Source organism: Mus caroli, chromosome 1 (genome assembly GCF_900094665.2).
Source record: "Mus caroli chromosome 1, CAROLI_EIJ_v1.1, whole genome shotgun sequence".
NCBI lineage: Eukaryota > Metazoa > Chordata > Mammalia > Rodentia > Muridae > Mus > Mus caroli.
Window position 1 is genome coordinate 136,328,658 of NC_034570.1, and position 8,030 is coordinate 136,336,687.

General features: G+C 36.2%; 1 pseudogene; it reads right to left on the reverse strand.

The window, feature by feature from the left end:
* LOC110298334 overlaps window positions 1–1,613 on the reverse strand; it is a 10,650-nt pseudogene extending 9,037 nt beyond the window's left edge.
* Window positions 1,614–8,030: the final 6,417 nt, after the last annotated feature.

Below are 8,030 nucleotides of genomic sequence, written 5' to 3' on the forward strand. Positions count from 1 at the left end.
AAAACTTACTATTGCTATGTTAAGGGAACATAGCAATAAAATGATTCCTAATACCTACAGAGAAAAACATCAGTCAAATCTCATCAGAGAAACTTCTTCAGTTGATGAAAATGATCAAAGAGCCACATTTTACTGGATAATGGTCACAGAGTGAGAAATTTTGGGGCAGGTTTAATGGGATGCAATTACCAAACTCCCTTCCTTAAGGTTCTGGGATCTATTTGCAAGACAGGACAAAGTTTGGAAAATCCAGACGTGGTTAATGTCTCTAAAGAAAGAGTTTCTTGAGGGTACAGCCAGGTTGATACACGGTTAACTTGAAAGAGAAGTACAAGTTCAAAGGAGATAACATCCCATGGAGAAGAGTAAATTAAACAAAGTCTTATCACTAACCAAGAAGTCATTTGCAACTGATACCTTGTACAAAAAAGAAAATCAGTGTTCCCCAAAGCAGTGACACTGAATGTATCAACTGAACTCCAGGACAGGCACTATGCCCAGCTACAGATGCTTAACACCAAACAGACTCAGTACACTTGCATGCCTTGAGAAGTGTGTGGTCTCCATACAAGCGCTGCTACAGCCTGGACAGTAAAGTGCTAGGACACTGGGAAAACTTTAGGATTGCAGCTCCTTCTGGGTTTCCCAGAGGGTATCTGCAATCTTCTTCAGGAGGCCCTCTTCCTCAGCAGTCAGTGTCACCTTTACAACATCTGAGATTTCATTTTGTCCCAGGATACATGCAACACTGAGGAAAACATCATCACTGATCCCATTGAGACATTTGATCATGGTGGAAACAGGATGCATCCACCTAAGGTTCTCATTTTGGTCGCAGCCAAGTCTGCCATAGAAAGGCCAATGGCCCAGGATGTGTCACCTTTCAGCTTGATCACCTCCTACACACTGTCAACCACTTGCTTGTGAACCTCCTTCCACTCTCCTTGTCTGCATAAGTGCCCGGTTCTGGGTTCAGAGACTTCAAGGAGATGCTGGCAAATGTTCACACCACTGCACACAGGCACACTGGAGTAGCCAGGTTCTCCCAGGACCCATCCGTGACAGCTCAGCAGGTGAACCCCCAGCCTTTCTCTCATTAGGTAATGGAACCAAGCTGAATCCAGAGTGCAACTTTCAATAACTCAGCTTTTGGGAAAGCAACTGATTTTCCAAGCCACGTAGGTCAATATATCCACTGGATTCAAGACAATAAGAAGCTTGCAGTGTGGACTGTACTTCATAATGTCCGGAATGATGAACTTGAAGAGATTCACGTTTCACTGGACCAGGTTGAGTCGGATCTCTCCCTCTTGCTGATGGCCCCTGTTGTGATGACGACCAGCTTGGAGTTTGCAGTTACATAATTGTCTTTGCTAAAGACTAGTTTCGGTGTTTTAAGGAAAAAGTCTGCCATGCTGGAGATCCTTCATCTCTCCCTTTAGCTTGTCTTCCATGACTTCAGCAAGGTCAAGCTCATCTGCCAAATCCTTCCATAAGATACTGATGACACAAGCCATGCCAACAGCACCAACCCCAGCAACTGAAATCTTGTTCTGGGGAACCTGTTCTTCCTTAAGAAGATTCACAATCATCTGGTCCTTGAAGATTGCCATTTTGGACTTTGAATCTTTTGAGACCACTAGCATACGATGCGGGGCGATGGGCAAGCATCAGGAGCATGGCCTCAGCTCGGCAACTGTGGCTCCAGCACCAATGGATAAAAGTCTTATTTAGCTCCTAGTTTGAAGTTATAGTGTTACCATCCATCATAACTGGGAAATCGGGGCATCAGTAGCTTGTGGGAGCTTTTAACATTGAGCCCCAGTAAAGTACAGAGAACAATGTACTGATGCTAGTATTCATCTGACTTTTTCCTCATTCAGTACAATCTTCCATGCCCTTTGTGAGATCAGGAAAGAGCTTTGTGGTCTCACAAAGAGCATGCAGAAATGCACATCTACGTTCTGTTAATTGAAACATTACTTTTATTCTGTGTTTGTGATTTATGTGTAAGTAAACATGTGATGCAATGCACGCATGTGTATGTAGGAAAAGTGGTGGAGTCAGTTCTTTCTGTCCACCTTCATATGGGTTCCAGGAACTGAAGTGAAGTTCTCTTGCTTGGATGGAAAGTGCCTTTACCCACTGAGACATCTCCTCTCCCCAGAACAATATTATTTATATTAGAGAAATTCTATGTTTTGTAAAAATATATACAAGGTTAAATTAAGTGTACCAATGTTATGTGAGGACACAATAAGAATTATTTCATTATGCTCCTGAGATACAGTATCTCCGACTTCCAAGATTTACTCACTATGCACATTTGAACAACATTATTTATTAGCTAATTTTCAGAACTTTTAAGTGCACAATGGTAGTATAATAAGAACAGATTTATATGAACCTATACATATCATGATTATTTACTCCTATATTTTAAAATGTATACTTTTGAAAAATTATGCTTTAATTTAAAACTTCATAGAACTTGAACATATACATACTTCACCTTACCAGAGTGTACACATGTTTTTATATAATTTTCTATAAGTATATAAGTATTTGAAAATTTATTTAGTATTTGAGAATCAGAGACTTATAACCATACCAATGTATGTCTGTATAAGAGACGAAAATTTCTTAAAGAAAAAGCTTATTGTGAGACTGGAGAGATATCTTAAAACTTAATATCCTTCTTTTGCTCTTCCAAAAGACTTGAGATTGTACGTAGTACTCAATATGAGTTCCTAACAATCACCTGTTATTCCATAACCATAAAATTGAACACTCTCTTCTATACTCAATGTGGAGGCACTAGCATGCATGTATCACATGCAAACACACACACACACACACACACACACACACACACACACAGGAATATATAATTAAATGAATATGGAAAACTTTCTGGGTATTTAGTTTTATTAATATGAATATCCACACTACAAAAAGAAAGTTTATAGAAACTGTAGCAAATAAACATCAGTCATAATAGATGAAAATAGAAGAATAGAAAAAAATGAGAAGAAAGAGAGCAGCCATTTCCTTAAAACAAGAGGGTTTGCTGTCATCTTCCTCTTCCTATTGGCAGCATCTGGAATAAGTTAGACTTCCTCCCAACGTGCATAGATGGCAGAAGCAAAGTATGGGAACCCACATACCTTTATACACGCAGAATTTTTCAAAAGCACAACTCCAGGTAAGATTAACAGATAGTGGTAATAAAAAGCCAAGATATAAGAATGCTTTTATTAACTCTCAGATTAAAATAAAGTTCACGACACAGAATATAGTACTATCTTAAATAGAAACAATCTTGTTAAAAATCACAATGAAATTATCCTTCCTAAAAATATTTGTGAATTACCATAGGAAAATACATCAATGTGTATAACAGAACCGTGGCTTAAATCTCTATCCAATTGTGAAACCATGAAAAACTTCATTGTAATATTGCTCTTCCTCAATATCATGAACTTCAATTAACTCCTGGAAGAATATTTTTCTTTTAAAATGACTTTCTGCATGCTTGCTAATTTATAAAAGTATAGAAAAAATGATTACTATTTCCCTAATCAAGTCACTGCCCAAACTCACCTCAATATCTTCTGAATATGCCCACTCCCAAGTTCATGCTTTTTACAATTTTTTTCATTTTTTATTAGAATTTTCTTCATTTACATTTCACATGTCATCCTGAAAGTACCCTATACCCTTCCCCCACCCTGCTCCCCAACCCACACATTCCTGCCTCCTGGCCCTAGCATTCGCCTGTATCAGGGCAAATGATCTTAGCAAGACCATTAATGCTGTCCATTTGTGCATGGGTGTTGAACCATCTACTGAAGCATGGGAAACCTGCTGGTTTTTAACACCTTCAAAAGGAGAATCTCTGAACGTTCCATGAACATCTATACAATAGAAAACTAAGGGGAAAAAAGTGAAAGTAGTGAAGATGACTCAACAAACTATCAGAAAGTTGGGGAAATTAGTGTGTTTTGAAGAAAATTGGTAGTATCAGATCATTTTACTAGTAAAGAAGACATGGATAAAATCCCATTAAGAATGTAGTTTGTATATATTTATTTCTGTACTTTTAAATTTTTTCCTGTACTTTTTTTTTTACCTATATCAAGACAGTAATTCCCATAATATATAAACACTTATAAGAAGACTCTTTAATTTCAAATTTATAATGTTGATCATTTCCTGTGCCTCCATTAAGGAAAAGACAAGGTACAGTGGATAGATGAAATATTGTCCACACATATGAAAATAGAATTGTCTCCAACATATAATGAATTCTTAGAGCACCATAATTCACAAAACATGAAAATAATAGACAGAATACTTGAATAGATATTTCACTAAAATAACTTTATAAAAATCTATAAAGCCATGAAAATAAGTTCCAAATGTTATTCACCATAGAAACATTGAATTGCTGGAGTGGATGTGATGAAGGAATTATGTCACTGGGGTGGTCTTTGAGGTTTCAAATGCTCAAACCAGGCCCAGTGTCTCTCTCTCTTCTTCCTGCCTACTGATCCAGATGTGGACATTTTGGTTTCTTCTCCAGTAGGATGATTTAATTTGTGCCACCATATTTCCCCTCATGATGATAGTGGGCTAAACCTCTGAATCTGTACACAAGCCTCAATGAAATATTGTTCTTTATAACAGTTTCTGTGGTCATGGTTTATCTTCACATTAATAGAAAACCTAAGACAGTAATTTAGATGTGATATGCACTTGCTAACATTTTTTTCTGCATTTTTAGAATGAAAACAGGTAATAACAATAATCTTCCCCCATTAATACTCTTTGATTAAAACAAAACAGAATCTCTACTGGTTTTATATTTGAATTTATTATGTTTTTTTGCATGTATATGCTTATATAAATATTATTTTTATATTAGTTTTTATAATGTAATTATAATTTTATAATACTAATAACTTATGTCATATGTTACAACATTAAAATTCAGATAGAATTTTGTATACTTTTAGTGATGGACTAATACTTAAAGAAATAAAAAATATGTATTATTTCATTATCATAAACATATTCTAGTACATGAAATATTGTAAGTTATACTAGGTAAAAATATCCTAACTTTCCTCCTTTATGCCATGCTATAGAAAATTTCAGGATTTACACTATGCAGATTATAGATCTTATTCATATATGTATGATCCTAAATAAGCTCAGAAGAATATTATTCAAAACCAGTCACGCAAATGTTCTCTGTGATTGTGGCAGCATTTCCTCCAAATTTTCTTTTTATAGGTTATCATTACCTGTTGAACACTTTTTTCCTTTGCTCTCTATTGTTCAGTTCTGTGTTGCTTTATTTTTTGTTTATTTGCTTGTTTGCTTTTGTTTTGGATTTGATCTATAAACCATAATATCTCATTTTGAATGTAAGCACTGACAGATGTTTACCTGACATTTTGGGAACTGAGAAATTTAATTAAGTCAAAGGAGAAACACATATTTCTCAACTTAGAGTAAAAATGTCATTAGCTAGGAAATTCCCTTTGATGAGGAACATGCCCAAGGTCACAATAACATTGACTGATACCCAAAATGAGGAACCATTGCTCTGTTGCACAGATCTTCAAACATACAGGACTGATGAGACACTTACAACACTTATAATTTAACAGTTCCTGGTGTTAAATTGACTTGGTATTACCTATAAATAAATTTCTACCACTTTAGATAACATTAATACAGGTTTCCTACAAAGAGAAGATGAACATATAAATTTTGAACTGTGTAATAAATTGAATTATATACCTTGAGTTTTGATATTAAATACTTTTTTTTTCACTTTTAAATTAGGTATTTTCCTCATTTACATTTCCAATGCTATCCCAAAAGTCCCCCATACCCACCCACCCCCCACTCCCTTACCCACCCACTCCCCCTTTTTGGCCCTGGCGTTCCCCTGTACTGGGGCATATAAAGTTTGCAAGTCCNATGGGCCTCTCTTTCCAGTGATGGCCGACTAGGCCATCTTTTGATACATATGCAGCTAGAGACAAGAGCTCCGGGGTACTGGTTAGTTCATATTGTTGTTCCACTATAGGGTTGCAGTTCCCTTTAGTTCATTGGGTGCTTTCTCTAGCTCCTCCAATAGGGGCCCTGTGATCCATTCAATAGTGACTGTGAGCATCCACTTCTGTGTTTGCTAGGCCCTGGCATAGTCTCACAAGAGACAGCTATATCTGGGTCCTTTCAGCAAAATCTTGCTAGTGTATGCAATGGTGTCAGCGTTTGGAAGCTGATCATGTGATGGATCCCTGGATATGGCAATCACTAGATGGTCCATTCTTTTGTCACAGCTCCAAATTTTGTCTCTGTAACTCCTTCCATGGGTGTTTTGTTCCCAATTCTAAGAAGGGGCAAAGTGTCCCTTATGTTTACCTTTCGCCATCTGGTAATCTGTGGAGTTAGTTGTTATAGTTGTCTCTGTTTAGAGATTGTTCTTCTGGTGATTCTGTTACCGTCTATCAACAGACCTGGGAAACAGGCTCTCTCCTCTGAGTTTCAGTGGTCAGAGCACTCACTGCTGGCAAGCTCTCCTCTTACAGGGAAGGTGCACAGATATCTGGCGTTTGGACCTCCTCCTGGCCGAAGATGAAGGCCCAAAACAGGACCTTTCCGAGAAGCTGTGTTGCTTTGGCAGGTCACAGAAGCTGTCAGCTTCTGTGGTGCACACTCTCACCTGTGCAGACTAAGTTCCTAAGTTCCACGGAGTCCCGGAACCAATATTAAATACTTTTAACTACTAAAAAACAAATGAAGCAATTTATCTTCCAGAAAAACATATGGGTTTTTAAAATGATAGTAGCAATAAAAGTGTAATGATACCAAACTCCAGATACCTGTGCATTTTAGGAAATGCTAACATTCATCATGTTAGGAAAAACAAAGAACTTAATCAAATCAGGTCATTCCCAGAGTTATACAAAGTGATCTAGAGCACTAAAAGTGGCAAACATTCAAAAATACATTTCAAAAGCACTCAAACAATAACTGAACCAGCACTGAGTAAATTGATAATCACATTTTATAGATTACATCTATTTTGTACTTGTTGGATTTGATTGTAAAATATACTGTGCATTGTGGTTTTATGAAAATAATGGTCTTTAGATTTATTTTTGTCTGTCATTATTGACTCTTATTATTAGGATGGTGCTATTCTGTTAAGATATGACTAGAATTCTTTCTCCATTGTTATATTAAAGATATAATCATCCTGTCATATACTTTATTCCATAAACATTAAGTAGAATTCACCAGTTAAACTATATGGAGCTTATATTAGTTTATTTCCCAACATTATAACCTGAAGCCAGATACCATGTATTAAAATAAGGATTATGGGATTTACAATCTGGTGGCAGACAGCCAAGGGTGTATTAGATCAATCTTTCTGGCCTCTGGCACAAAACTGATAAAAGAAAGAACCAATGGACACTAACTGGAATTCTCAAAGTACTACGTTATTCTGCTCTAAAAGATATACTACACAATCTAATTATCATGTAGTGTCAGTCACCTAATGATGATCTTAGCATCTCAATCTGAATATTAAGTCCAACAACTGTAATCTTAGAGTTTGGGAGGTTAAGCCAGGGATGTTTTGAGGTTGAGATGAGCCACAGCTCTACAATGATTCAAGTATAGACTCAGCTAAATACTGACATGAGTTTCAGAGTGGGCACATAATTACACTGTATCTGAAGTTGATATTCTACACTATGGAAGATTTAGGAGTTTTCTTTAACTATAAAAAGAATATTACCTATTGATTAAATTTTCTTAATAAAAATTCTATAATGAATCATCAATTTTTTCCTAAATGATTTTATGTTTGTTTTAAAATTTAAATACTATGGTATGTATGTGGACACAGAGTTATAGGGTTTTCTTTTTTTAATTTTTAATATTTTTTATTACGTATTTTCCTCAATTACATTTCCAATGCTATCCCAAAAGTCCCCCAT